This window comes from Podarcis filfolensis (assembly GCF_964270895.1).
Source record: "Podarcis filfolensis genome assembly, chromosome: 3".
Lineage (NCBI taxonomy): Eukaryota > Metazoa > Chordata > Lepidosauria > Squamata > Lacertidae > Podarcis > Podarcis filfolensis.
In genome coordinates this window covers 41,202,184-41,220,613 of record NC_139606.1, presented here as the reverse complement: position 1 = coordinate 41,220,613, position 18,430 = coordinate 41,202,184, and the positions used below count along the sequence as shown (strand labels likewise).

Sequence of the window (18,430 nt, the reverse complement as noted above, 5' to 3'; positions counted from 1 at the left end):
CTTCAAGACCACAGGAAGTTAGCACGTCTTAATAACCTGGATTGGCGAGCCCTCGCCTCTCGGCCACTGCATGGGCGACCATGAGGAGAAGGATGAAGGCCCAGTCCAGGCCAAACTTGCCTCCCCACAGCTCTGGAAGGTTGGAGGAGCTCAGCAGGAGGCCTTTCATGGGTGTGCCTGATTGCATCCCCCTCAGGATTTTGTGCCTGGGGCCACCACCCCCTCCCCCCACCCGCTATGCCACTGGAAGGTGATCCTTATGGTATCCAGATCCCATTTGGGGTTTGATATCAATCTCATTGCTGCAGTGGCAATGCATTTGGTTCACTTCTTTGTCACCCAACGTTATTTTCTGTTTTCATTTCTATGGAACATTTTCTCCAAGCAGTAGCAGTGGTATAGCTCCCTCCCTCCTCCACCATCACCAGCTATATGAATTGGGTGAGTCATCCATAAAGCTCTGTGAAAAATGAAGGGAAGGAGGGACGTGACACTGTGCTGAATAAAAATCCGCACTCGCACTGAATGATATATGAAGGCTTTCTATCTGTCTGAGGAAAAATCATATTAAAACCCCACAAAAATCTTCTGCTTCATCTTGGAACAGGTACAAAAGTGAGCGGGTGAGAGGAGCTGTTCTGCCTATAAGATTTCAGTATCTTTTAATTCATTATTAGCCATTCAGACTTTCTTTTCCACTGAGAATAGTACATGTCATAATGGATAATGTGCCTATTCTTTCACCTCCAAAAAAGCTGGAAAGTAAAGTGGGGAGAGAGAAAACAAATATTGTTCCTCCTGATTTCAGCTGGGAAGGACAATCTCCTAACAATTACTCATGTGCCATCAAACAAGTTAATTGCAAATGTTCGGGTTTCTTCAGTTCTTCAGCCCCTGGTCAGACATTTGCCCCAAGTTCCTCAATGCTATGAGGAGCCACTGCAGGAGTTCAGGGGGCAGGAGGACAATGAATCCAGTGACTATGATGCTGCAGAGGAGGTGGGGCCAGGAGGCATTCCCTGCCTCTTCCCCCTCACATGATTGGAATCCTGAATGGGTAAATGCCTAAAACAAGCTATAGTCAACTCCGAATGGAAATTCCATACCCAGATTGTGTTCCCTAGTAAACAACTAGTTTACATGCTCAAATACTATTTGTTATCTGAAGATCAGTGCCTCTAATTCATAGTTCCTACTTAAAGATTAGCGGGACGCGGGTGGCACTGTTAAACCACAGAGCCTAGCACTTGCCGATCAGAAGGTCGGCGATTCGAATCCCCACGACAGGGTGAGCTCCTGTTGCTCGGTCCCTGCTCCTGCCAACCTAGCAGTTCGAATGCACGCCAGTGCAAGTAGATAAATAGGTACCGCTCCAGTGGGAAGTAAACAGCATTTCCATGTGCTGTCTGGTTCGCCAGAAGCAGCTTAGTCATGCTGGCCACATGACCTGGAAGCTGTACGCCGGCTCCCTCAGCGAGTAAAGCGAGACGAGCGCCACAACCCCAGAGTCGTCCGCAACTGGACCTAATGGTCAGGGGTCCCTTTACCTTTTTACTTAAAGATTGGAAGCTTTTCTTTTTCTCATTCTCAACAAGCAAGTGTGGGATAAAACACCTTGAAGGAATGACATCTTCCATTCCACTAGGGAGGATAAATTTGAAAGAAGCCATCTAGTTTCACAAACTGATTATTAGTTTGGGTGGGAGAAATACCAGTAGTTCTCTGTGATGCATTGCCACAAAGTTAGGAATGTAGTGACAAGCTGTATGCCTTTTCATAAGCTACCATAAGATCAGATCGACCGGCAAAGAGTTCTTAGATTAGCATTTCTAATTTTGAGTCATTTATCCTATGTGGGGCTGCACTTGATAACAGTTCAGAAGTTTCAGCCAGTGCAGAATACCATCTACACTGCCCCCATCCATGGATGCACTAATGGGAGACAATGATATAAGTCAAGGTGTTAGTTTTAATTCATAAATCTGTTAAATGTTTCATCCCAACACAATTCAGTTTTGGCGTGCTGGCATTTAGCAATTTAGCAATGCTGGAGAAATCAACCCATGTCCAGAAAGGAAATCAATTCAACGAATACAATCAGCACTTGCTGTTGTTGCTGCTTTTGGTTCCCAAATGAGACGTAATTGATTACTTTTTATCCCATTTGCATTGTGCTTTCTTGGCAATTGAATGAATGGAGTGGAATAACCTAATGCCAATGTAATTCACATAATTAATCTAAGGAAGGTAATTTTGCTACTGTGGACAGTAAGACAAATAGTGTAGCTTTCTGCAGTGGAACAGAAACAGTGCTGCAAGTGATGAATGCAGAGTGGAACAGAAAACGATGTCTTCCTACATCCCAAGTTGCATTTCAATCAATCAGGCTTACTTCCAAGTTGTTAGAATTGGGCTGTCAGTGAATGAATTATTTATATTTTGCAATATTCGTGATAAGTATCATGAATATTTTTGCAATATTCGTGATACTCAACCTTCCTATGAACATCTGGTGATATGCCATCCCTTCCCCTCAATAAAAGCCCATGCTGCTTGCTTGCTTGCTTGCTTGCTTGCTTGCTTTGCCTTCAACGTGTGTTGTGTTCGGATCATAAGCTGTCTCTTTCCGAGGCCATAATGATTCCTTCTTCTGAGCGGAAGGCAATTGTCAGGGCAAAGCACTTGAGGCACTGAGGACTGCAGAAAGAAGCTGTAGAAAATGCAAGGAGAAAATTGATGCAGCTAATCTTTCAAGGAGAATCACACCATAGCTGGCCACAATATTGGCTGAGCACAACTAGGACAGGGTGTGTCCCTGGGAAAGCAGGAACTTTTTTTTTCCTTTTGAGGAAATTCTTGCACGTGCTACAGGGAGCCTAGATGGGGTGCTGCCGAATTCATGATGGGAGCTCAGTTGTTCCCATTAGCTACGCAGATGGGTGGCAACCAGCCTTGGCTGATCTTCTCTTTGCACAGGCGAGACCGCTGAACCTTCCTTGGCTACAGATATGCCTCCAGTTTCACAAATAAATGTGGACTGGAGCAGCACCATAGCTCACTGGCACATACTTTGCACACAGAAAGTATCAGATTCAATCCCTGGCAACCCCAGCTGTTGTGGTTTTAAATAAAAGATAGCAGGGGGTAAGAAAGAGCAATGTTGGAAAGATGGTTTTGATCAGATGAAAGAATACTGTGAAAATATTGGACAGATTTCAATGATCATATGACTGCACACATGTACACACAGAGAGCTGCCTGGAAGTGATTTCTGCAATCCCAACAGCAGTTCTTCTAGGTGGCAGAATCACAGCAATCCTTGTGTGGTTGCTCATGTGAACAGGGGGACGAATGGGGTGAGCATCACCAAGCCCCAAAATAAGTAGCGTGCAGACATACCCATGGATGTGAATCAAATAACAACATGGACAAGGAACGTAGCCTAGCTAAAAATACCCTGTCTAGATGACTTGAGCCAAACTGCCGGGACACACCATATTACCTAGAAATAAAACTGGATATCATACATGCTCAAACCCTTTTTTGGGAATTGCAAGTCTTATAATGCCAGGCAAAAAGGGTTTGGATCGATTCTTAAGCCAACACCAGCTTTTGCTCCTGTGTACTTTGGCAGCCCATTCCAAGCTGGAAACTACAAAACCATAAAAGCAGAAGACAAAACACAGTTTGCCTCCTTGCATAAAACCAGCAGGGATAGGAAAAGCTACTCAAAATACATGTGAGGAAAAATCTTGGAGAAGGATTCTGAATCCATAGTAGGGAAGCTATTCCACCTCCTTTCCTGTTAAGAATTCAAGGAATATCTGCCGAATGCTTCAAGATGTGAGAGATGCTTTCTTGAGGGTCAGTATCCCTGGTTGCCCTTTGCTCAGGCCAAACCTCTGAGCAGCCAAGAATTCAAAGACTGGAAGGGCTATTTTAAATGTTGCCAGTCAAAGAGCTCAGAGTCATGACTGCAAGCTGTCTTGCTACCCCTATTAGTAAAATGATCCAAGTGGGGCCAAAGTGGGAGGTGTGAGAGAAAAGAAGTAGGTCCAGGCCAGGGTGGAAAGGTAGAGAAACCCAAGATACACAACAGGGTGCAGGGAAGAAGCCCCAAGCTCCAAGCATGGCAGGACCAAGGGTTGTGCACATGCATTTGACTTCATGCAGACAGCAAAGAGTGAAGTGTCCAATGCATGCAGAAAAGGTCTTGGGGTGAGCACTTCTTTAATTGCTAAAGAGAACATACCAAACATCAGGGGTTGGAATAAGGAATTCTTGGGTGGGTGAACTGGACAGTTTCAGTTTCTCCCTGTTCCTCATTTTTCCATTTCTCAACACTTCCACATCAGCTTGGGATTTATTTTATTTCATCAACATTGCAGTGAGAATTTTTCCTAATGGGCACATTTTTGCACAGTTTTACCTAATATGTATGGTTTGTTGTTTTTTTCAAGCAACTCTCCCTAATATAATGTAGTTTGTATTTTTTTAAAACCAATATATGCATTTTTATGCACACTTTCCCCTAATAAGTGCTGCTGCTTCTTTTTTTACACAGGGCTTGGGCTGGATCTGCATTGCAAACTTTGGAGAAGTGCAAATTTTGAAGGATGGCTGCGTTTCAATTCATGTGATGTTTGAGGAAGTGTGAATTATGTAAGCTCACTTTTAAATATGATCTGAACTGAATTTCTTCTCCCACCCCTATCTGAGAGTATTGTCTTGGGTTGGATTTGAGCCACGACATCAAGTGCTGGCCTGATGCTGTTGCAATGTGCAGGGAAGGCAATGCCTTCAGTGCAAGGTCCCTGAGATCAGTTACTGTATAACTGAGAGCCCTGAAGTGCCAATCACAGAAGCTGGAATGAGGCATGAGCCAAAATGAGGTACTCAGCCCGACTTTCCTGTTCACTGTTGCTTCAGGAACTGCAGTTCCTTCATTGCTTGTTTAATTGTCCTGTAAAAGTCCTGTGTCAATATTTCTGTTTCCCGTGTTTACCTGGCTGTGGCAGACAATCTGCTCCCTTTACAGAGCTCCTGACTAAATTTAACATGGCAGCTATAACAGGGAGTTTAAGGCCAGAGAGCTTACAGGCCTCTTGATGAATAGGAAAACTGTAAGTGTATTTAACAATTTAAAAGGACGTCTGCAGAAACTGAAAGCCATCACCATGCTGTGAATAACGTTACTGTTCCCTTGCAGATCTGACATTGTTGGAGGTTTCAAGGTTTCAGAGCTATGCTGAAAAAATGCAACAGTTTATATTGAAGGCTGATTCTCAAAGTTATTTCACTATGACAATACTATGAGCAAATGACGGTGCTGTGTGATTCATGCATTTAAGAGTTATGAAGTATGCAGCAAGGAAGCACAGGCATTCTTTGCTTCTGGCTCCATGAAACCCTTCTCAATACATTAAAGTCTGGTAATTAAAAAAGTCATTTTTGATCCACCTCTTTAAACTTACATTGGGCAGGTAAAGAGCAACTGGAAGGCTGGTTTCCAAAACCAGCTCACCAGACTGGCATGCTGGGCAGCAGTATGGTAGACCAATTGATGTGGAAAATACCTGGGTCCTGATCTCTCCTGAGAGGACAGATCTCCATGGTGAAGCTGCCACCATATTGAGCACCCTGCCTGCCCACTCACAGCAGCCAGGGTGGGAGCAAGCCAATGGATTTCTCTCTCCTTTTGTAGCCAATGGGAGTGTATTAGCTATGTCAGTACCAGGGCTAGATTAGTTTTAGGACCTTACTTGAGGGTGTGAGGGGAGCATACAACTTCCTCCAACATGCCTCCATGCTTTCTGCCATCATTTTAGGGAGATAGCAGCAGAATTCCCTCACCACTGGTGGAGAGAGAACTCTGTGGCATCTTGTGAACCACTGAGCATCCTCTTAGGGAGCCTAGGATTGCTACTTAAGGCTTTCAGCTTATGACATTTTTGATGTTTGTTAATTCATGGGGATATTCTTAAGTTTTAAGCTTTTGTTTGCTTTTCCATTTTGTTGTGCTTTGTATTTTTATGGTGTGTATGCGTGATGCATTCAAAGTATTCCTATTTTTACAGGGAGTGCATGTGTTTCGATGCATTTTTGTTTTTAATGCACACAGCTTGCTGAGGGAAACTCACAGATTTTTTTTAAAAAATGTTTTTAAAATGCACATATAAACTTATGCACGTTTGGATAAAATCATTCCAACCAGAAATGAACTGACAGAGTCTAAATTGGCTGTTGGAATTATGCAATAAAGGAACTTCGAGGTTTGTAGTTTTTTAAAAAACTCAGTCAAGGCATGAAATCAATGTGATGCGACCATTTTATTTATTTATTGAATTACAATATCACATTATTGTAAAGGGATTGAAATAAATGGTTGTAAAGAGGTTGTAAATTAATTGGTTTTTTAAGGAGAATTATTGTAAAGGTGTTGAAAATAAAACAGAAACACAATGAAGTGACTTGATCAATGGTGTGTTGAAGCTGGAATACTGTGTAAGGCACATGTCTTGCACACAGAAGATGCCAGGCTCAAACCTTGGGATCTTCGATTAAAAGGATGTCATAGCAAATGATGTGAGCGATCTGTGCCTTGGCTCCTGGAGAGCTTCTGCCAGTCAGAATAGACAATAAATCATTTGATCTGGTATAAGGCAGCTTACTATGTCCTGCACACTCCATCTCAAAAAAGGACCAAATGTTGCTTTTATTAATGTCTTTATTATTTGATTTCCAAGACCACGCTTCATCCCAAAGGATCTTAGAAATGTTCACACAATACCATACAAAGGAGAGATATAGTAGATAAATTTAAGGCAAAAATAGAATAATTTTATAACATCTATTATTTGCACTATCAATGGAATCATTGGCTAATGCTATCCAAAGTAATCAGAAAATAAAAGGAATATTAAGAAATGAACATAGAATACAATTGAACCTGGCCAGCTCTGGTCCATGGGGTCACGAAGAGTCGGACACAACTAAACGACTAAACAACAACAACAACAACAACACAATTGAACCTCTTTGCTGATGATATTTCCCTGATGGTCTTGGACCCAGATATGTCCCTGTTGGAGGCTATCAGGGAAATCAAAGCATTTGGGGAAATAGATGGACTGTCCATCAATAAAACAACACTGGAACTTTGAATGTTCCTTCAGAAGTGCAAGCAAAAACACAAACCTAGCAGTTCGAAAGCACATCAAAGTGCAAGTAGTTAAAAAGGCACCACACCAGCAGGAAGGTAAACAGTGTTTCCGTGCACTGCTCTGGTTCGCCAGAAGCAGCTTAGTCATGTTGGCCACATGACCCGGAAGCTGTACACCAGCTCCCTCAGCCAATAAAGCGAGATGAGCGCCGCAACCCCAGAGTCGTCCACGACTGGACCTAATGGTCAGGGGTCCATTTACCTTTACCTTTACTTTTTAATGTTTTAAAAGAAAAAGAAATTGCTCTCTTATGTTCCACTCATCTCATGTGCACCAATCATCACGGCCTGTGAACCAAATGAAAGGCTATTTTGAGCAGTGAGGAAACAGATATTTACAATGCCCATGGAATTTAACAAATGCATGGGCTCATATGGTGTAAATTAAAATTTGAGCCTTCGTGCAAGAAAACGATTATTTACTTTTAATTTGTGAACTTAAAATGTTTTTATTGCAGTAAATAATTGGAGCAAGAACTGTGACTGTCAAACTGTGGGTTGATTTCAGATGACTTGAGAAGCATAAATTATGATAAAGCCAAGAAACAAATCAGGAATAGGTTAAAAGAGGTTGGCATCCAATTAGAGAAGGCCTGTGTTTTTAGTAGATAATTTTCACAGTGGGACTATTCCCTAAAATGCAAGTCAATTTTGGACAAATATTTATGTGATATAACATTCTGTCCCCGACAAAGGATTTCAACAGTCTTTCAATTTTAGTTGATGTTCAACCCTACCTTCAGCCTTTAAAAAAAAAATCAGACATAGACATATGTGCAATAGCATGTCGCATTGTGTTATGGAGACCACTAACTTTACAGCGTTAAGATTGTGGTAGTTCCTTTCCTCTGTTTTAATCCTTTGTGATAACCTTTGGTTTTAAACAGTACATAGCACAGGCCTTTGGCCCTTAACTGGGAGGGTAACTAGCCATGTCTTTGGCCTCTTTTGTGGTTATTCTTTTAAGACAGATACAGATATAGATATACTGTAGATGATATAGAGATGGATGGATGCAACCATCAGGTGACCTGACTGTGCAGAGCCATGACCTGTGAGTAAGCGCTGGTGCTGTTGAATTTCTCCACAAACAGCCATGCACAATGGTTGTAGCAGCAGGAAGCCTCAACAGTGGGATCAGGCTAAAAAGCTCCTTGATCAACCTGGAAACATAAAAGAGAGCAATGTAGCATACATAGACCAGTACAGGGCAAACAGACATGTGATTTTCATCCACACACACATGTATATACAGTGGCACCTTGGGTTAAGAACTTAATTCTGGAGGTCCATTCTTAACCTGAAGCCATTCTTAACCTGAAGCACCACTTTAGCTAATGGGGCCTCCTGCTGCCGCTACGCCGTCGCCACACGATTTCTGTTCTCATCCTGAAGCAAAGTTCTTAACCCAAGGTACTATTTCTGGGTTAGCGGAGTCTGTAACCTGAAGCATCTGTAACCTGAGGTACCACTTTATATATATATTCTTGTTTGAGTTGATATCAGCTTGTGACAGCTCTTGGTTCTGAATAATAGAAGTGAAATGTCATTGTGACATTGAATTCAAAGGAGTCCTCTTCTGAACTATTCTACCATTATACTGACGTAAGGAATAAAACTCACAATGGAGATCAGGACTTAATAAAAAAAAATCAATCTTGTCAGTTTTTGTCGCACCCTTCCTCTAAAGAGCTCAGGGCTACACCTTCCTTGACATGAAAAGAGAATTTAAAAAAATTATCTGCAAAGACTCTGTCTGCACCTTGGTCTCTTGGGAGGAAGACTGAAAGATACACAGCACTTCAACACCAGGAATGGTGAGAAACAAGATGTTCCGGTGCTAATACTTCACTGACCAAATGCCAATACTACTGTTGGCAATATTTCATTGGGCACAACCTGCCTTGCCAATTTCAGCAACATGGCAAACAGGCATTCAATAAGTGAAGATTTTGACCCAATTCATCTGTAGGTTGGGAAAAGCTTCACCTACTAAAGTTCTGCTTGTCAGGCAGCTGTAACATTCATGAGAAGCTTGCCAGAAAAATGACAGTGGACAATACAGTTATAAATCATATGAATCAGTTGCTGTGGATTGGTACCAAGATAAACATTTCCTAAAACTCAGTCTCCCTCCATAGTAATCTCTTCTGACTCATTTCTGTCCTCCTTATGTTGGATTGTGTTGGACAAAAACTTAATCTTCCTTGCTATAACTCTTCTCAGTTCATTGAGATCCATTCATCTCAACAGTTGGGATATGAGTTTTGTCCAACATTGGCTTGTAACACACCATGTACAACATGCAGTCCTGGATCAATAATAAGATCCAAGGACTGAAATAAGAGTCACAATTACTGTATTTCCTCAAAGCATACAGTCAGAAGGTGCAGTATCATTTGTCTCCTTTAAAATATGTGACAAAAGCAAAATACATATGGCGATGGCTTCTGCTCCTCCAATATTTCCTAGCAAGATGTACCTGAAGTGAAGATCTATTTTGCAAATAGTTGTTTAAGAAAGAAGAGGAAATGGCACTACCTTGGTCTTTAGAATTATTTTCTGTAGCAATCGGCTTTTTTCACAGCATAGAGACAAACATAAGGGTGGTCCAAAAGTTGGAAACCCTATAAGAATGCTTTCCACCAGTTCAATAAATATGGCCAGTGGTGGTGGTGGCTGGCATTATCCTGGCTTGTCAATGTGCATGCTTATGTGGGTAAAGTCAACTGTTCAAACTAATTAATTACTTTGACATTAATTGTACACAAACGAAGGCCATTCACTGTAAAGAGCCACCATGAGAGTGAGTTGGGAAGCAGGTACAGGCCCGCTGAGTATAGAGCATTAGCATTTTCACCAAAATCACATAGGCATCCTCAAAGCTCTCGACAGAACTTGCTCGCAGGGCATGGTCTGAAGACGCATGAAGTCACCATCTTACTGAAGTTAAGCTGGTCTAGGTCTGGTCTGGGTCTGAACTGGGAGTCACACATCTGCTGCCTGGGGTTCTGTGATGGTGAGAATCAAACACAAGGAAATACAAACAAGATACTAGCCCGATAAAGGAATGTCCCATAGGCCATAACAGCATCTTCTTTGGGGGAGTGGGGGGGTCTTAATCAACAACGTGGTGATAGAGAAAGGGTTAACTAGCACACAAAGCCCTAAATATCTTGGCCCCCAAGCGTCTAAAAGAGTGCCTCCCTCAATATCAACCACCTCGGACCCTATGATAAGTAGAGGGACTCCTGTTGGGTGCTGCTGGTTGGTCCATGACACGGCCCTCTTAGTGGTGTTTCCCCATTTGTGGAATGCCCTCCCTGGTGAAACATGCTGGCCTCCCTCATTATCAACTTTTAGGAGTAACTAAAACATTTTTAAATTTTAAAATTGCTACTTGCTTGAGTATGTGATGACTGAAAAATTCTGGGACTCCCCCATCCTCTCCTCTCCACCCACATGCCTCAAAATCTGTGCCAGAGGGTCCCCCAACTTTCTGGAGTTAAATTTGAGGGTGTACAGGGGACTGCAGGGGACAGGAGAGAAAAAATATGTTCTACATGCAGAAGTCTCTTGCAGTAGCAGAACATGAATGCTGGGCACCACCCTCTGTTTCTGACAACCTTGAAATTATTAGCCGTGAAAGTATGTGACTGTTTTACATGTTTTTAGATGCTCCTGAATTTTTTTAAAAAGTTGTTTAATTCAAAAAATGGTTTGCTTGCTTTCAAATGCTTCATTTATGCTTTTAGTTTATCTGTAATTGTATGGTTCTATCACTCTGATGTTTGCTGCCGTGGATTCCATTGGAAGGAAGAGGAGAAAATAAATTTCAATAATAACAATAGCAATATGTCATCACGATACGTTTGGCCCCGAAGACAATGTGTGTGGTGACAATGATGAAATATCGTGGTGATGATTATATTTGTTAGTCGCTATTTGAACAACCAACAGAGAAGAGAGAGGGATTGGCAACCAGTGTCTAAGTCAAGCTGAAACTAGGAGAAAGTACTTGAAGTGAGTTGGTGTTCTTCAACAACTGCTGTCTGCTGAGAGAGAGGGTGTCCATTGATGTTCTCCTTGCATATTTGAAAAATTAAGCAAATCATTACCAAAAAAAAAAAGTACCGAACTCGCTTAGCCAAGTAAGAAGACTTTCCAGCTGGGCAACACAGCGGCTGGAAAGTCTTACCACATAAGGTAAGTGGGGAATGTGTAATGATTATAAATGATGTAGAGTCCTGCAACAAACAGGGTTGGCTCCAGGCCTTTGGAGAAGACTCTTGGCAATGTGAACAGGACTCCTGTTTCTTAGGAAGGTCCTGTTTGCGGGTTGCCCACAGGCATCTGGTTGGCCACTGTGAGAACAGGATGCTGGACAAGACGAGCCTTTGGCATGATTCAACCAGGGTTCTTCTTACATCCTCAAGTATCAATAGCAGAAAATCAACCAGCAAGTAATTCTCTGAATGCCCTCATCTTCAGTGGGTGCATACTGCTGTCGATTCCAATAACTGTTGCAAAAAGCCCACATAGCTGTGGGCAGGGTGAGTCACGAGCACTCAGAAGGCACATGATACAAGACTTGCTCATTGTGTTCATTGTTTTGTGAAAAAAACACACAAAATAAAGCCCCTTTACAAGTGACTCAGAGCAAATCCCCCAATGCTCTAGTCAATTTGGACAATGCAAATACAAAATTCGATTTCCGTTTGGTGCAATGCGTCAAATCTACATAGTCCAAGGGCATTCTTAATAAGTGGCATTTCTTGTAAAGCAGGAGTGGGGGGGTTGTTGTTGTGATAATATACTAGAGAACTTAAACTCTGTCTGTTAAGGCCAGAGTTTCAAAAAGCAGCAGCCTATTTTCTAATTTGCAGTTGAAGGCATGAGAAGATGAGGAATATCACACGTTGGGCTTCAATTTTTAAAACTCTTCTGTCATCTCTTATCAAACTCCTGCTCACCTGCAATGTTCCTCAGCTGCTTGCTTTGCTTTGCTTGTATTGGACTGTGTAATTTCAGCAGTAATCCACCGACATTTTAGAGTCCAGAAGATAAAAAGAGACACCTATGGGAGATACTAGATTTCCGTTTCAACAAAGATTTGGAGAAATGAGAATGTCATTTACACAGAGCCACAATGACATGGAAATATGATGGAAAAAATACTGTGTAACCAAGATTATCAAACGGTGAAGCAAATTTTCTCCCAAAATAGTTTTCTCTGTGATCTGGTTATGAATATTCTCCAGATGAAGAGGAGGAGGAGGAGGAGGAGGAGGAGCTTGGATTTGATATCCCGCCTTTCACTCCCCTTAAGGAGTCTCAAAACAGCTAACAATCTCCTTTCCCTTCCTCCCCCACAACAAATACTCTGTGAGGTGATTGAGGCTGAGAGACTTCAGAGAAGTGTGACTAGCCCAAGGTCACCCAGCAGCTGCATGTGGAGGAGCAGGGAAGCGAACCTGGTTCACCAGATTACGAGTCCACCGCTCTTAACCACTACACCATGCTGGCTCTCTGTACAAGTACTTAGTGAATACTTCGTAAATATTTCATATTCACTTTTGATAGCAGGAATCCACCACTGGCATTATCCGACAACCAGCAGGCAGCAACATTCAGACTATGGCATAATCTAATACAAGATTTTAAAATGACTTTAGTAATCGTTACATTAACTCCATTCGTTAAATAATGTTGGCCAATTTCACAATTTTGTTGCCAGATTTCCATTTTAGGATTCAAAGATTGAATTTTTAGGTCAAATGTCATAATCAGATGTCGTAATCAAAATCCAAACAGAAGGAAGACTTGTATAGAATGAACTAATTGCATAGGAACTGACAACAGAGTAATTATATCCTAATAATACAAATAAAATCAGCCTGTTTTTTAAAAAATGTTGCAAAATGCTAGACCCCTTTTTTAACATGCCAGTAAGAGACAAAGCCAGCTTCACTCCCTGGACAACATGAATACGGATGGTGCCTCTGTTGTGCTGCACATTTCAATACCACTGTGAATAATAATATCCCCTGTGAAACTGTGTTTTTAGTTCCCTGCATGCAGTTTTAATGGGTGCATAATCAATCACTTCTACTTTGCTTCCTTTAGAGCAGAGGTAACTTCAGCCCTGGGGGCTAAGTACATCCCTTGTGGCCTCTCTGTCTGCTCCTCAGGACTCTAGCCAGGTCACACCCTCTCACTAGCCATGCCTCTTGTTGGCCATTCCTTTGCACCCGTCTTGCATATTTTTGCCTGACTGGAATGTGTCTTTGGAATCTGTCTTGCTGGTCTGGATCAAGCCTAGGGAGGGATGTTTGAGGATGCATAGAAACACGCCTACTGTACAAAGAGAACATTGACATTCATTTTTCCACCCATGTTTTCTGGCCCTACTAGAAGACAGTTCCTTCCATAGCACTGAAGACACAGTTGTCTCTTTCACTCTACCGTTCATGCTTTGCAATGCCAAAAGATGACAGAAACCTCAGAGGCTTCAAATGGAATTCTGGAGTTTTGCTTTTTTTACTTTTAAAATTGAACTCACCATTGCCTTGGGGTGGGGCAGGGGACTGTCTGCAGGATCTCTCACAAACACCATCAGTTGTCTAAACCACCAGTCCAGTTGTGTGGGTGCCTGGAAACGTCTGTGCAAGGAAATGTTCTGGGGAAAAACCTGTTTCTTTTCAGGGAAGCATGCTGATGAAAAGTTGCTTAGTGCTCGTCCAAAATTCTGCCTCAGACAAGATCCGTAATATTGTTGCTTTTGGATGACTTTCTGGTGAGGTTTGTAGATGCAGAATCAGTGGTTAGTTTGTACACATATTTATTATTTTCCTGCATTTTGCAGATTCTGGATTAGACAAGTACAAGTGATGTTTGACTCATTTGACTGGCAAAACGCAATAGTTGATTAAGGAATGATGCGGTCAAATATACCCCATAGTAATCAACTTATACTTCACTTTGGAAAGCACACTAGCCTTGGAGGTTAATGGCCCCTGAGAAGGTTGTCTTGGAGCCCCCAGACACCTGCTTCTTGAGACACTTTGAGGGTAAGGTTGCTCAGCTTGGTAGCAACCTTGGCACAATAGTTGGTGCAGAACTATGGAAGGTGCCCAATGCCACAGGTATCAAGATACTACCTAAAATGCCTGGTTCCTCTATTTTTTCTATCAATGAGGTTTACTTCTAGATGCATGAGACCAGGGTGGGCAAACTAAGGCCTGGGCCCCGGATCCTAAATCCGGCCCGCGGATGGTACAGGAATCAGCATGTTTTTACATGAGTAGAATGTGCCCTTTTATTTAAAATGCATCTCTGAGTTATTTGTGGGGCTTGCCTGGTGTTTTTACATGAGTAGAATGTGTGCTTTTATTTAAAATGTATCTCTGGGTTATTTGTGGGGCATAGGAATTCGTTCATTATTTTTTTTCAAAATATAGTCCGGCCCCCCACAAGGTCTGAGGGACAGTGGACCAGCCCCCTGCTGAAAAAGTTTGCTGACTCCTGCATGAAACTATGAGATTGAGCTACAAATTAGGGTTGTGAACCCAGTGGCCTTCTAGATACTGTTGCACTTCAATTTCCATTAGTCCCAGCCAACATAGCCAACAATAAAGGATGTTGGGAGTTGTAGTCCAGCAACATCTTGAGAGCCACAGATTCCCTACCCCTGCTGTAACACAGTCAAATAATTATACTGAACAATAGTAGGTAAATATTGAGCAATGCGAACTAAGCTAAGATATTAATAATGCTAAGTATTATTATGGCATGCACATTCTACCAGAAACTCCTCTTGTACAAGTCCCACTAGATATGAAAATGTAGGTTGGAAGTTGGCCACATGCATGTACTGTAGCATGCAAGTGACTATTTGCATGTGTCATAGAGCCATCAGTGGTGTCATCAGAACAAGACTTGGGGGCAGCCATCCAAGACCCACTCTGAAACACAGTAGGGTTGGCTTCTGCACTTTGAAGTACATGAAGCAAAGCCATTAAGTCAAGAGTCTAAAACAGGGTGGAGAACCTTTGGCTCTTCAGATGTTCTTGGACTCTCATCAGCTCCAAGGATAATGGGAGTTGTAGTCCAACGGTTGGGACTCTGTAGGTTCCCTTCCCCTGGTCTAAAATAACTTCACTCACTACTGATCACCACCAGCAGAATTTTAATGTCACCAGATGCTGACTCACAATGCTTCTCTGTGGAGAACAGCTAGCAGACTTGCCCAAAAGGCATTAAATGTCAACTAATTAATGAAGATTTGTATGTATGTAAAACAGTTCTAAGATTTCTATGCTTTTTAATTATTTTCATCTTCTATTAATTTTGTATCATATTTGTAGCAGTCTGCAACTTGTTCCTTCTGTTCTCCTACACCTTTCATTTATAGGAGATAAGTAGATTGAAATCATCAACAAAAGCATTAATTTGAAATCTGAGTCATCATATTTTTCTCTGTCATTAAAAAAAGAGACATTCTTCATACAGTATTGTTTATCCTGATTTCAGGAATTATTTGCCATATTGCTAGCCTGCGTACAGTTATTAATCTTACCATTTCAGCTGTAATCACTTGGACAAAAAGGCCATTAAGTCAGTTAAGAGGAATGCAAAAGTGTTAATCAATCTGAGATGTGAAACTCTTATTTGTAACTAATGCTGTAAATGCATGCAGTCCAGATTCATAAGCATCATGATATTTCCTGGGCTTCCTGAAGATAAATCACCCAACGCAAGTAATGCTTGTGTTATAAAAGATATTACACCCCATTTCTGCTCTTATCTCTATTTCTGCTTAACATAAAACTGTGGGCAAGAAATAATTCATTGTTGCTGGAGAATGTTAACAACAGCTCATAATCTCTGAGCGGGAACCTTACCCAACAACATAAAAATATCAGATATGGCTTTTTGCCGCAAAGAGCCTCATGCGCCAATTTCAAATATGGCACAAGAAGTTAATTATGAAGAAGGTAAGGAGGTATTTTAGACTAATCAAAGTTCATCTAGTTTATCTAATTGTGCATTTTGATGGGGCCCCTTATTTTAAATTGATTCCCCCCCCCAATTTCATCACTTAACTTATTGCAAGCACAGAATGAATCTGGAGGTTTTAAACAAAAGGAAATATTTGCGAAATAGTTGGTTGATACAGAGCACCAAAATGAAAACACTAGAACTGCATTTGAAGCTGTGAAAGCCTTCCTCTCCTGCTTTGAGAATTTTGCACACGTTCCTGTGCATGGGAAGAAGAGGGAGTGGAAAACTACCACCCAACACAATCCTGTACTTCAAACCATATATTTTGCATTCCATCTGCAAAAATTGAATATATGTAAAATATAATTTGCACCACTACATTCAAAACCAAAGAGAATATTGACTGAGCTATGAAAGATGACGCCATAATCAAATTGTTTGCCTTTCAGGGTTCTTTGTAGTTTTCTTATGGAATGAGACATCGATTCTATAATTATCCCAGCACCTCTTCAATGAATAATAAGCTATTCTGGGGGTGCAACTTTTTTCTCATTCTGTTCTCATCAATTATCAAGGTGATCAAACTCACAAGCTCAATTTGAACATCAAATTTACTCAAGTTTTACAGCAGCAGCCTAACTTGTTTTCACATTCTTACCCACAGCAGCTTCATGAGAAGGAATCATGCTTCACTGTGAAATCTCAAGGCCACATGAGAATCCCCCTTTTGGGGGAATTAGACTTTTCAAGATGGTAACTTTTAATGCAGCCTTCCCCAAACTTGTCTTCTCCAGATGATATGGATTACAACTCCACGAATTGGAATTGTACGACCTGCATGGCCAGTGGTCCAAAATGTTTGAAAGGCACCAGGTTGGGGCAAGTGGCTTTGTCTGTATTCTGGGGTAGAAGACTGGTAGAAATGCATGCCATGGTGCTAAAAATTCCCATACAAAGAGATGTGGAAAGAGAAATGGGCAACACTGCACCTGTCCCACCATCCTATGCACATGCTATAGCACAAAAAGTTTTCTGAGTCTGGCAGCCAATTCCACACCATTAGCGTTTAGCGTTCCAGAGCACAGTACATCAGGATAACGTTCCATGTTTTCCTCCTTCTGATCTAGAGCCAAGCAGATTCCAAGGTTCCCCTTCCATACCAACTGGAGTCCTAAACTGAAGCACTGTTAGGGATCAGGGACACGCTGCAAGATTACGTTGCAGGCTGATTCCCACTAAGATTCCATCTGCAATGTACATTTCTCAAGATTGATTTTATAGTCAGCCCCTCTTCCCAGAGAACTCTGGGAATTGTAACTCTGTGAGGAGAATAAGGGCTCACCTAACAGGTCTCAGCACCCTTAACAAACCACAGTTCCCAGGATTCTTTGGGGGAAGCCATGCTTGTTTAAAGTAGTGTGATATAGCTCTAAATGAGGCCTAAAATAACACTATGATAACTACCATTAAGGTTCCTTTTATTTTCTTCAGTGGATTATGACCGTAAGAGATCACATGCATAAGTTTTGAGAAAATTACACGGAGGTTAAAAGGCTATTTTCTGCTTGACTATCCACATAATATCTTTCATACATCATTCTAATTGTAACGTTAGCAAGGCATTGCCCCAATTTTTCTTAGTCATACATAAACAGGCATTGTGAATGCTCCTGTGTTCTGTGCACTTGTGTTAAAATTACAGGAGAGGTCACTGAGTCATTTGGGGGGGGGGTTGAAATCAAAGGGTGCAATCCAGTGGTTTCTAGCCACCTGTAGAATGGACTTTTGCTTGCTCAACCCTGTAACCTTCCACACACACTCCCAAAATCTACTCAAGGCAGATGTGGGATTCTCCAGAGCAGGGCCTGCAAGGGGCAGGACAGGAAAGAGAAGCCCATTTGCACCATGTTGTGTGTCACCTACAATTACTAAACCCTCTGGGACACGGGTGGTGCTGTGGTCTAAACCACTGAGCCTCTTGGGCTTGCAGATTGGAAGGTTAGCGGTTTGAATCCCTGTGACGGGGTGAGCTCCCATTGCTCTGTCCCAGCTCCTGCCAACCTAGCAGTTCAAAAGCATGCCAATGCAAGTAGATAAATAGGTACCACTGCGACAGGAAGGTAAATGGCGTTTCCATGCCCTCTGGATTCCATCATCGTGTTCTGTTGCACCAGAAGCGGTTTAGTCATGCTGACCACATGACCC

General features: G+C 41.9%; 1 long non-coding RNA gene across 1 annotated transcript; it reads left to right on the top strand.

The window, feature by feature from the left end:
* Positions 1 to 369: 369 nt before the first annotated feature.
* On the top strand, positions 370 to 5,609 carry LOC310758982. Its single transcript, XR_014546149.1, has 3 exons — positions 370 to 441; positions 4,565 to 4,662; positions 5,210 to 5,609. It is a non-coding gene; the product is annotated as an uncharacterized lncRNA (long non-coding RNA).
* The last annotated feature ends 12,821 nt before the right edge of the window (positions 5,610 to 18,430 follow it).